Source organism: Leptidea sinapis, chromosome 11, assembly GCF_905404315.1.
Source record: "Leptidea sinapis chromosome 11, ilLepSina1.1, whole genome shotgun sequence".
Classification (NCBI taxonomy): Eukaryota; Metazoa; Arthropoda; class Insecta; order Lepidoptera; family Pieridae; genus Leptidea; species Leptidea sinapis.
In genome coordinates, this window is record NC_066275.1 from 10894945 (window position 1) to 10908973 (window position 14029).

The window sequence follows — 14029 nt, forward strand, 5'->3', positions numbered from 1 at the left end:
GTGGGTCGGCATTATATATTATAACCTTATGCATTACCTTTACCGACGTACTGGCGAGGTCGAGGTTAATGGTTAATATGGCCGCCTGATTCTCTGGCTCCATGATGCCGAAACAGTGTTAGTCATAAGCGATATTCTTACATCAATCACTGTCACTCGCTAGTGGTTAAATTGTCTTAATAATTAATTAAGTATCAAAGTAGAAAATAAGCCATTAGGCACAATGCGTGTGCGCAATTAGCGCATTGATTCGACCTTCATTCGCGATGACTCTCAGACGATTGAAGAAGGCATGTTGAAGGACGCTGGGAAAGGTGAGGGAAGAGGTATGATCGCAACTGTACTTATTAAATTAAATTAAAACGAGATATGAGATGGAGAAAATGAAAGAGAGCGTGTTACCAATATCCATATCATAATAGTATTCATCATTAAAATATAGAACATAAAATTAAAGGATAAAAAAAAAACTGTTCAAACTTACGTGAATATTGTGTCGTATCAAAATTATATAATATGCTGAGTATAAAAACTTCAAACACTTATGGTACTGAACGTTTATTGTTCATTTATTGAACATTCGCGGAACAAACGTACATTTCACGTTAATATTGTTTTTTCCTGCGATATTTCCTTTGTGTGAACACCATTAACTGTCATTTGCATTGTACGGTAAATATATTACAAGCTGTATTTTTTGCCTTTGTTTTTTTCATCTTATATTTGCCCCGTGCGTACATGCGTTTTGTTTGTCTCTTACATAATAATAAATATGCTACAAATGGTTGGTGGTTTTGGTGAAGTCCAATTTTGATGATTAAAACTCAAATTTTCCATACTTTGTGTTCTATCCAAATTATAATTTTTGGCATTCTGCTCAGGATTTGCAAAAAACCTAGTAATTTGGAACCTGTTATTCATATTATGACTATTGACTATTGATTGTGTTGTCTGAGCAATCTGTGTTAAATAAAATATATTCTTGTGATTTTAAATATATATATATATATATATATATATATATATATATATATATATATATATATATATATATATATATATATATATATATATATATATATATAAAGAGAGTAGAAAATCACTATTACAGGTGAGAGACATTATAGTTTTCTACTTAGTACTGGGCAAGCAAGCCAGGTACTCTAGACTAACGATGAAAATGCAAGTCATTCTTCGTCTTGTCCACTACAGACTCTAATGAGCGAGTCTTGATCGTTAAATAAATTGGATAAAGACGTTTGGGAGCTCTCAAGAGCAACTTCACAGTCTCCATTACCATTCATAATTAAATTTATTTCAAGTTATCTTAACGAGTCCTATATTCGGACCAAAGTCTTAGAAATGATTTGTAAAATCTTACATTATTATAATTCACCTATGTGATAGATTCATATTAATTTCGCATGAATGAAAATCGGATTGAATCCAATTAAAAATTGTTTCAACTCTAAATATTAAGAAAATAAGAGTCGGGTAGTAACTAGGATCTCACACAACAAATTAAATTATAAACCACATTGTATTCAATGATGTAATTATGCTTATTTTGATAAAAAATGATTAATAGTAAGCTTAGTGTATACAAATTAAATTTAAAAACAAAATTTATGAACGTTGCGGGATCCGAATCCATGACTTCTTGCGTTCCATGCGAGGGCTCTTCCACTGAGACAACCGTTCGAGTGACATAAAGTTCATAAATATTATATTTGTCTTTATTTAACTCTCTGATTGTGGCATCATCTACAGGATCTACTTTCGAGTGGTAACCGAGGTAACGGGTTCGAGTCATGCAACGATCATAAATTTTGTTTATAAATTTAATTTGTGTAATTTATCCCAGAAATCTGGGTTATTACTTAAAAAATAACAAATTGTTAAAGCTTAGTGTATAATTAGCGACTGCCACACAAATTTTACGTTTAAATTTTAGCATTCATTCCAAATTATTCCGCAATCACGGTTGGGCCGCAACAGAATTAAATAAAGTTATTCTAACATTATAGTTCTGGTAAAGGTACATTTGCGCGGTAATTGCTCGTGAGCCACGTTATTATTGTTATTAGTTTAACCTGTATTCACAAATTGTATATACAAGAGTGCATCTGAAAAAGTATTTAGTTTAGTGAACTTATAATAATATGATAATAATACTGAGAATTTTGAAAATGATTAATATCTTTCTAACAAAACTTTTGAGCACTTATATTTGTGAGTATTGAATATGAATGAGGCTGTCATGCTCGGTTATGTAAGGCTTGTTCAATCAATGTCGGTTCGAGACGACTATGGGAGCGTTATCAGTAAGACCAAAATTCGAAATGCGAAACATGCTAATTGCAACTAATGAATACACTAAACATATCGTTTTAGTTTCACAATATATCAGTAGTGCCACCTAGCAGACAAAGATAATAGATTATAGGAATTTATTTATTTATTTAGATAGTTACACCAATAACACATCATTATGCAATTAAAATTTTAGCAAGTACACAAGGGATAGTACAATACGACATATCTTTACAATTGTAAGCAACATTAACAGTAGTGTGAAAATAATAACAAAAAAACCTTCTCAAGAGAGGACTCGATGGAAGACATAAGTTTCTCCCGGCACTTGGTGACGAGTTCCCTAGAGAGACCTGCATGGCCCATGTATACGGCATCGCCCGTGCTGTCGTCTGCATAGCAACATTGCTATATGTTGGACACCTCCAATCCAATCATTGATATGCAGAAGAAACAGCGTGGGAGATAGTACACAGACTTGGGGCACTCCAGCGTTCACGTACTTGAGGTTCGAGCAATAACCGTCTATAACGACCTGTATGCTGCGCCCTGTGAGGAAGCTGGAGGTCCACTTGCATAAGCTCTCGGGAAGCCTTAATGATGGAAGTTTTGCGAGAATGATGAAATCTAAGCTCGTCGAATAGTTTTAGTCTGAACTGTACTTTATGCATAGAGCTCTGACACCGCTGGATAGTCGGCGGCGTTTTTCCGTTGTCGTCAATAGTCGAGTTATAGGCAAAAAGAGCGCACAGGAGATCGTCTCCATAAGGAAACACATGGCCGGCTGCGCCGTCTTGAGGTGGTGGTGGACGGCGTTTAAATTGGAGAGAATTCCCCTGATATTCCCAAAGTCCACGCTGAGCGTGGAACGGAGTGCCATGGTGTTACTGCCTCGTTTGTCCTCGGACATACGGGGTTCTATGCCCTCCCTAGAATACGAGAGGCAGCCCGAGCGAGAATGCTCGGGGAGGGATTCTCCGACTCTAGTAGAGCCGGTACCCTCCCGGAGTAAAATCTTTTTTAGTCCCGCTGTCATATTCGGGTGGAGGGGGGGGGGGTGGTCTCCGGTCCTCGACACATACCTATGCGAAACATTTATTTGATCCGAAATATCATTAATAAAAGCATTAAAAAGAACAGGACCAAGATGTGAGCCCTGAGGAAACCCTGATTTAGGAAAAAACAGCAAAAACAGCACAAGGTAAAAGACTGGACCCAAGAAACTTTTTTGAGGCACCCCTGAGCGAATAACATACATCTTATATATATCGTTATTAAATTTGATTTCAAGGCATCTATCATTGAGGTACGATCGAAGGATGGAGAAGAAGGAATGAGGCAGCTTTTCCTTTATAAATATAATTAAATTTAAAATAATAACTCATCATGCCAAACTTTATCGGACGCAGGAATGCCTCATACTTGTATTTATGTATTATTATTGATATCAGATAAACATAGAACGCATAGGTGACTCACCTGATATTTAGCGTTCAAATCTATCCATAACAGAGAAAATATAATTTTAGTACTTTCGCATCACAAAACGACCTAAGATGTAATGTCGGTTTGAAGCTCAAGACTGAAAATTAGATAAACAAAATTAACAAATTGTGATCAGCCATAACAATAAGTATTAACTGGATTTTGTAGTTACAAACCACAAACATATGTGGATTTTAATACTACAAAATAAAAATAAAAAAAAAACTTGGAGATTTATTTGAAAACATTTAATTGGATTTCTTTAAGACAAAACCAGATCAATATAGAACTGATGACTGAATTAAGGGTTTTATGTAACCTCTACCATCAAATATTGGCTTTAATTATTATGTTTCACTTATGGTTTCAAACATTATTATAAATATTTTATTAACGTGTGTTAACTCTGTGCATATACTTAGGTGCAAAAGAAGTGAAACTGCACAGAACCTCCAATTAAAACATTTAAAAATGTACTTTTTCCTTATTTACTTTTACTTCATTTGTGAAGTAGTGATTTGTCACGGAGCGTAAAGAAATTGTTGTTTCTTAAGTTTATTCTTACGTATTAATTAGCATATCCTTTATTGTACGTAATTTAAGTTTCATCATTAAACAAAACCTGCTGAGATAGTTAAACTTTTAACGTTTTCAAGCTTTGTGTAAGACCATTATAAAAGAATGAGTTTGCCTGCTCTTATTAATATATTTGTATTTTTTTTCGCTAAATAGTCTAGTCATTAATTTCAAAAACGTGTTAATTCTAGATAAAGCTTTTAAAATATGATCAATTGCTTAGTCGATTCGGTATGCTGTCTATAAAAATATATCGAAAGCGTGTATTTGCAAATAAAAAATTACAATTATTATAAAAAGTAAGATGAAAAAAAGATAGAGTTTTCGTAAATAACTCAAAAATATTAATTAAAACCTTATCTGAAAACGAAAATATTGGAATATGATAGTTTTCTTTTTGGTAAAGGAGGACATGCGAGCGTACGGGTCACCTGGTGTTAAGTGATTACAGGCGCCCACATGCACTTGCTACACCAGAGGAATCACAGGAACGTTGCCGGCCTTTAAGGAAGGTGCACGCGCTCATTTTAAAGTAACCCATGTCGTATCGTCCCGGAAAGACCTCATACGGAAGCTTATTTCACTGATTTGTAGTACGTGTATGAAAGTTCCTTGAAAACCGCACTGTGGAGGGACGGCACACAATCAGATGGGGGGGATGATATCCTAATTTGTGGCGTGTCTTGGTGGAATTGGCAGCAGGAATCAGGTGAAATAGCTCTTCGGGATAATCACACAATGGACGACGCAATGCTAAGTACTCTAGCGGTTCACAAAGTACTGGGTCTCCGACAATTCGAGCAGCTCTGCTTTGTACTCATTATAATATATACAGTAGTATTTATTTGTTTAACAACATTATAATAAGAATAGCAACACTTTACAACGGTTGTTAAGAAATTCCAGTTTCTAATGAATAGTTTGTTAAGTCGGTTGAAGCAAAAGGTACTCTTGGCAAACGACGAAAATGCAAGTCATTCTTCGCCTTGTCCAAGTCCACTAGAGACTCTAATGAAAGCGTCTTGATCGTTAAATAAATTGGATAAAGACGTTTGGAAGCTCTCAAGAGCAACTCCACGTCCCTCTTACTATTCATAATTAAATTTATTTCATGTTTATACTCTACAGTTGTGTAACTCAGACGAAGTCTTTTAATGGTCTGAAAAATCTATTGGTAATTGTACTTGAGATAAAAATCGTAACAATCGTTGAATTTTCTGTCCCAATAAACTTATCGACGATAACTCACCTTATCCGTACACGCTGTCTCGTGACGAAGTATAGCTTACCAGCGATAGAAGTTTGTATGGAAATTGCAATTCACGCATCCCAATATAAGGCGATTAGAATGACTAATCAGATATATTGGGACAGCATCAGATTATTGACAGCTAATTACTAACAGTAGAAGGTAGTAATTTATTTCTATCTGTAAATACATTCTATCTGCATATACTACATATTGGGAACGGCCGTAAGTCAGTAGTGTATTGGATCAATTATTTTTGAAGTTTAATTAATGAATGAATATACTTTATTGGAATAAATAAATAAAGTAGCAATTTATTCAAAGCAGTTGTAGTAGCACAATTTGGCGACCTTATCGCTATTAAGCTATCTCTTCCAGGTAACCTAAAAGTGTTGGAGATTATATTTATTACTTGACATACGGCAATAAATTAAAAAAAATGTAGTATATAATACATATTGTAGAAATATGAATCCAACTTACATTATACTGTTAGATATACGCCGAGAAGAGGAGGAAAATAATAAAGGACTTATCAAGTAAAAAAAACGTTACAATTGTAAAAGTAGGAACACTTCACAATTAAAAACGATATGCACATGTGACACAATCGCCTCGCTCGATAGTTCTTCAATGACTGCCTGCTCGGCGCTCGCCTGGCGACCGCTCTCGACCGCACTCGCACCGCACTCCGATTAACCTCGAAACAAGAAAACATACCGAATCATATTCGTACTCGCTTCTTACCTCGACGTTCTTGGACGACATATTTACATAATAGTTATGTATCTATATATATAAAAATGAATTGCTGTTCGTTAGTCTCGCTAAAACTCGAGAACGGCTGGACCAATTTGGCTAATTTTGGTCTTGAATTATTTGTAGAAGTCCAGAGAAGGTTTAAAAGGTGAATAAATGTGAAAATGCTCGGAATTAAATAAAAACAACAATTTTGTTTATCCTTTGATGTGTCGTCCCCCGTCGTTCAGAAATCAAACTGAATGAATGTTTTAAAATGAATAACTAATTAGAATTTTCATTTCTTTCCAACTTTCTTAGTAGGTAAAATATAAACTTAATTTTAGCTCAAATAAAATTTGAAAATGAAATTTTTATCAACGATAGATCTTTAGTTTTGTCATGAGAAATAAATATTTTATACGTAATACGTGCTTAGTCATGTGTGTACGCGGACAAAGTCGCGGGTATCAGCTAGTACGTTATAAATAATTATTACAAAATATTAAAAACAAAGTTATTTCTACAATGTCCTATTAACAATCAACCAATACCTAATACAGTAGGAATTCACTGATATGCATCGCATATCAATTTCAGTCAGTTCTCGTATAATATCAATATTAGTTTCAGTAGCCTTTACGAAAATCCTCACAGAGATTCAATGAAGCAGCAATTAATACACAGAGATACAAAACAGAGCCAACAGATGCCAATAACCAGCCATTTTGTTATTTTTTTAAAGTAATTATAACCCTCACTGCTGGAATTAATTACACACATTAAATTTAAAAACAAAATTTTTGAACGGTGCGCGACTCGAACCCATGACTTCTCTGGTTTCGGGCGAGTGCTCTTCCACTGAGCCAAGTTGTGGTTCAGTAGAACCAGTAGATGAAGCCACAAACTGAGAGTTGAACAAGAAGAAGTTGTGGAAGTTGCGGGTTTGAGTCCCGCATCGTTCATACATTTTGTTTATGTAATAACCAGCCACTCAAACAGAAATTATAAAAAAATATGCATGATTTGATTACTAATTATTACTCTCTCAAACAATTAACAAAAATGTTAAGTAATGAATTAAATTAATGATGGCAACTCAGCTTAAAAGCATAACGAGTTGTTTAATTTTTCAAGTATTGCCCATTCATTCCTCTCACTCAGCTGACTTTTACGTTATTTTAGACCTTATAAAATTTATAATTAGGTGAATTTTTGTATACAATTTGACTAGGCTAACTATGTAGTAAGCTACAATTTAAAGTATGTCTACATTAACCGGTTTATTAATAATTAAACCTATATTAATTTAAACGTGTTTTAAACCTATCGACGGTGGATAAAAGTCCTTATTTAAATCGTTTGATAAGCCTCCGATAACTAATACGTCTCTATAGTACGCAATATTGCCATTTCGTAAAAAATAAACATGATTTTAACTGTTTTAACTGATTAAACGAGTAACTGTCTATGGAAACAGACATCTTTTCAATGTCAATGGCTCGTCAGTTGTCTGTTTGTGTGTTGGTCACTTGTTCGTAATGATGACTACTGACAGCTTTGAACTGACTGATATCAAAATACGAACGTCAACGACGAGACGAGACAGCTGATCGATGTTGGCCATGTTTTTTGCTATCGAGGGATTAAAATAGGTTTATTGAAGGCCCTTATAGTAGTCACATCAGCTTTATTGAAGTGATAATGAGCGTTTTAACTCTAATATGCAATTTTGAATACCAATATTTAACAGGCGTCTATTAGCAATGTATTAGACCTCCGATAAGTCATTATGATTATAAGACCGTAAATGTATTCTTTGTTTATCTTTCCAAAGCTGTCGCAAAAAAGAAATAAAGTTTTGTTAGTAACACTGAAAATGTTTAGAAAATGAAAAACGGCTTAATGTAGAAAGTTACCAATACCTCGAATTTTATCTTTAGTTCTTGAACTGTATGGCGGATGACTCATTATCTCGACACCTGCCATAATCAAATATTCAACAGTTCGTTTTGCGAAGTGCACTGAAGCACTGTCGTAGTGAAGGAGGATCCTGCTTCGAGGGTGCTGCTGTCGAATTTTTTTCAAAGACAACAGGCAAACAGCGATTGACATACCAGTCTGCAGTACAGTCTGCAGTTCCTTCAATACGAATTTAGATCGTGGAATAGTTTTCATATTAGTGTGCTTATGTAGGGAGGCGCTAATGGTGGATGAAAAATTCTCAGCGGCTGTTGAAGCATTACCACAGCTTATAACAATATTCCAGTCATGAGTCTTAAGATCTTCCTCAATCGTAGCATAATTGATAGCAGGTGAAACACGTGATCGTTTTCATTTGGTAGTTTTAAACAAAAGGTCCGCTATAACTATGTCATGATCTGTAATAGAACTTGAGTAGACAATCCCAACGGCATCAGCTATTATAATTTAAAAGAATTAACTAAGATATGGTCAAGACAATTTTTTCCGTGTGTTGGCATTGTAATAACTGGTTTTAAACCGAGCTCAGCAATAAGACATAGGTACGGATAATTTTTATAATTTTTGCCGAGGATATCTATATTTAGATCACCAGCCAAGACCAAGCCCATAGTAGGTTACCTTTGAACGTAGTGCTGCGACTTCGACGCGTTCCTCGAGAATTTTAAGTGGGTTGTCAGATTCAGCCAAGTGGTGAACAACGTTTTCGAGCTTAGAGTAACATTGTGACAACGACGAAGACATTGACCCCACCTGAGTTTTCAGATCTGAGACCTCCTCTCTTAGCATACGGATTTCTGAAATTAACTCCTGCATGTCAGCTTTTGGATTTGATTCTATTGCAGATTTTTCAGGACGTTTGGTGATTTTTGGCCTTACATTATTATATTAACATTTTGTGATTCTGGTGAAGGCATCTGTATTGGAGTCTTGGACATATCACCTCCCTTTTGAGAGTTGCAGAGGCACTTAGGGCAACTCCAAGATCGCTCGTCTTTCAAAATTGTAGAACCCAGGCATACGCCACGGTGATAGGGGGTATTGCAGCTATCTCGAGAACATCTTACAAAATTTTTGTCCAGAATTTCTTTTTGGCAGCCACCACACAGTAATTTTCCCTTGGTTCTCATCATTTTATATACTTTAACTTGTAAAATCGTAAACAATAAAGATATACTATCTAAAATTAAGTTCAAAAAATTAAGTCCGCAAGTTTTAGTTAAAAAAGAGAAAAAGAAAAAAAAACACTCGGTAGGTTGGTATCGAACCAGCGACGTAGGAACACAGTTTGCAGCTACACCACTCGGCCACGGCAGTCTTAGACGCAAGTGACGAAATACGGTACTCGTTGGTGCGTAACAAATTTTTTGAAATAGCCGTTGATGCGGAGTGGGGTGAATGACCTCGATAATAATAATAATAATAATAATATAATATTGAAACACTTTTTACACAAATTATCTTGCCCCAAGTTAAGCATATATAGCCTGTGTTATGGGTTACAAGACAACGATAAATTTAATACTATATACTTACTTAAACATACATAAATTCATATAAACATACATATCAACATACATAAATACATTTAAACATCCATGACTCGGAAACAAACATCCATATTCATCATATAAATGCTTGCACCTACCGGGATTCGAACCCGGGACCTCTAGCTTAGTAGGTAGGATCGCTAACCACTCCGCTATTCAGGTCGTCGATACTTCGCCTCTTCGAACACAAACTTTACACTGAATCTAACTAATTTATAAACGAATGTTTTGTGGTTTATCAAGTAAATTAGAACACACGTGAATAATAATTACGACTTTGAATATTTGAAGGAGAATTGGACATGGAGATGTATAAATGGTTTTGTTAAGATTACTTTTGACTCGTAAATTGAACTTAGTCGCGGACCGCAAGGCGACGTGCGTCTATAGTAAGCAAGAGCGCAGAGCTCACTCCAAACAAGTGTAACAAGAGTTTTAGATTTGCCGCCAATTCACAAAAACAAATGACAAATGAATGTAATAATATACTACATTAGGTTAGCAAACAGTTCTAAAATTGAAATTCATCAAAGTTTTCATTAACAATGTTTCTATCTGGCCAGTTCTAAGCATTTTCAGTGTTACCCACGTATTAACTCAGTTCCAATCAAAATGGTCTAATATTGTGTTAAAATCGAATCCAAAGTTCATAACGGTACAGTTACAATAAATTTTGACAGTTCATTACTGCTTCATCAATTTAAATTCAAGTAAAAAAAATAAATTATATATTTACGTATGTATGTAGCAAGTAAAGTTGTACCGCCCGGGAGCAATTCAGTTGTTGAATTTTTTTATGGCTGAGCCCTCCTCCTACTTATACTCGTACGTAAGGGTCACATGATTTTAAGTTATCACCGCCGCCTATATTCTGCTGCATACACTTGTATTCGCTTTTTTGAAGATATGTATATCGTCTGGATGTCCGACAATTTGAGGAGCTCTACGTTGTTACCGGTCAAATGGATGAAGCAGTTACTGAGGTGGACCACACCAGAGATCAGCACTCCAAATGTGGCTGGACCTGCGGCTTGTAGAGCGCTAGAACGTGGGCCGGCTTGAAGTAATGCCGTGCTCTATTTATGATGCCCAGCTTCTTTGAAGCCAATGTAGCTTAGCCTTTCAGCTGTGACCACGGAATTGGCAATTGAGATTCGAGATTTCGAAACCCAAGTGCTTGGATACTAGGCAAGGCATTAAGAGAAGTGTTTTTGAAGAGGGATAAGACTAAAGGCATTTTTAGTAGTTAAGATGCAAAATTAGAACAGGGTTCATTTTACCCCACTTCGTGAACTTTCAAGAGAGGACTCGATTGAGAATAAAACTTTAATCCACGACTGGTTGAGAAATCCGCCACTACTATCCATTCCGATGGCGAGAGCAAATGTGTTGGCAAAGTCGCCTTTAACTAGAGCCCTTCGCCATATAAATGAACTCCACAACAAAGTGGACATTTTTGAGTGTACGTGGAGTGAACTCACAAGGGTATTGTTATATGTAGTATGTTATGGTAAATAGTAGTATGTTTAAGTTTTTTCTATTTCTGGTGCGATATATTATTTGTAATGTAATGTAGTTTGATTGTATGATTAGTTTTAGTTTGATTTGTTTGTTGTTTGCTGTGTTTGTTATTCTTGTTTGTTTGTAACTGTCGCATTAGGTAATACCTGTAATGATAGTTTTTTTTTATGATAATAAGGGACGAGACGAGCAGGACGTTCAGCTGATGCTAATTGATACGCCCTGCCCATTACAATGCAGTGCCGCTCAGGATTCTTGAAAAACTCAAAAATTCTGAGCGGCACTACAATTGCGCTCGTCACCTTGAGACATAAGATGTTCAGTCTCATTTGCCCAGTAATTTCACTAGCTACGGCGCCCTTCAGACCGAAACACAGTAATGCTTACACATTACTGCTTCACGGCAGAAATAGGCGCCGTTGTGGTACCCATAATCTAGCCGGCATCCTGTGCAAAGGAACCTTCCACTGGTTAAACTAGTTTAGTAGCTATGTGTGTGAAATAAATAAATAAAAAATAAAATTTCACAGGAGAGACTTGCATGGCTAGATAACATTACTGGAGATGTCATATACATGAGTCTATGACTTCTCCAGTAATGTTATCTTCATAGCATTGCATGTTGGAGGCGTCTCATATATCATGATAATATGGAGAAGGAACAATGTAGGACATAGTATACACCCTTGGGGCACTAAAGCGTTCACGGGCTTTGCCCAAAAACAGAAAGGACAAATGAATGGAGTTTTCGAGAGGAGCACCTTGCGCCGTACATTTCACTTCAAATCAAAACTATTTCTATCTTATCTTATCTCTATATCTTGTAGATACAAATACCATATTATCCTCCTGTTATTGTTGTGTGACACCTATCTACAATTTATCTCACTGAGCTTATCTTCCATGCTGAATGTTATTCTGAAATTGATTTCCCTTCGTGGTATTCGTAGGACAATAGGACATGAATACTATCAAAAAAGGGCATATTCCCTTCCTACCGGCCTCATTTTGAAACAACTAATGATTTTTTTATAATTTATGTATGACTAAAATTTTATTTAGTTACATACTAATAGGTAATAATAAGAATAATTATTTAAATCTAACCTACGACTTTTTCTGATCGTCTATTCATAAAAGCCTCTTCCATCCTCTTCCACTCTTTTGTATCTTTAACTCTCCAAGACATAGATAGCAGTCTGGGATGGATTTGCTTTATTTGTCTGTACCTTCCTCAAAGTTGTTAAAAACATACATGAACTCAAATATAAGTGATATCATAAAGTCAAATTAAACTTCTAGAGCATAGAAAATTTATCGAAATTGGTGTAATTTTGCGGAAAACCTACAATTATCCAGTTGTTGTAAACCTTCTTGAGTGTAAATTACAGAGTCTCGAGCCGGAAGTTGGCGAGTCATCATCTCCTGAGGATGCCAAGTGTAGAGGTGAAACATGTGTCGAATTGATTGATAATTAAAACGTTAAGAAAACTTGGTACGTCTAAGTTACACGTGTAATATTCATAAATAATTTGGAAGCCAAAGGTCCATAAACCTCGAATCAAAAACCATATTGAGGTGACATAATGACTATTCAGAAACTTTACTAATATGCGACCAACCTCTGTCATCTCGTGAAATAATGGCGGTAATATTTGAAAAGTTCTCGAGCCAGGAGATCGTTTAGAGTGTCAATTTTTTCTGGGTATAATAATTGAAGCATCATATTTTATGTGTATGGGCGTAAAATTTGTGTGAGATGTGTTTTATTCAAAGAGAAGAATAGCGTTTGATTTTGTAATTCAAAAAATATTTGAGTATTTATATTTATTATAGCTTTTTACTGTATAATTATGCTTTGTATAAATCACAGATATACTAGGGTATTGTTTGTAGAACTTACATAGGTTTAGGTTTGCTTATAAGATTAAAATGAAATGAAATGAAATTATTTTATTTGAAATAAATATTGTATTTAAGATGTTAACATAATATTATTAATAATCCGATTTGTTTCGTCAAGTGACATGCAAATTATGTGATCGAGTTGTCTACATGATCATTATTGACCAATTAAGAATATCTACATCCCTCTTTTTGTAAATTTCGCTAATTAGGTAACTTATTATGCTAAAAGTACCAACACTCTACGGTCATACTGAAACATGTCGGGTTTCACAATTGCCATTATTAATATGAATAAAAATAAAATATAAAGATAAAGATAATAATACTATCTCGCGCCTCAATAAGGCTACTGGAAACGCAATCGCTGGCAGCTATTTCGGTCAACGGATTAGCCTTGCTATCCAACGCGGTAATGCTGCCAGTATTCTTGGTACGCTTCTACGTAATGATAGTTTTAATTTTATATAGTCGTAGTATTGTAAATATAGTTATAAGATTTGTTTTATTTAATATAAGATAAAGATTAAAGATATAATCTGAAGATAAAATTTAAAGATATAATCTTCTTCAACCTTGATCTACCCAATACTGAGTAAAGGTCTCTTCATTATATTCATTTTGTGCGGTCCTGAGTTTTCCGCATCCAGTCCTTAGCAGCCGCTCGCACCAAATCGTCCGTCCATCTTGCTGGCTGTCATTCCTGAAC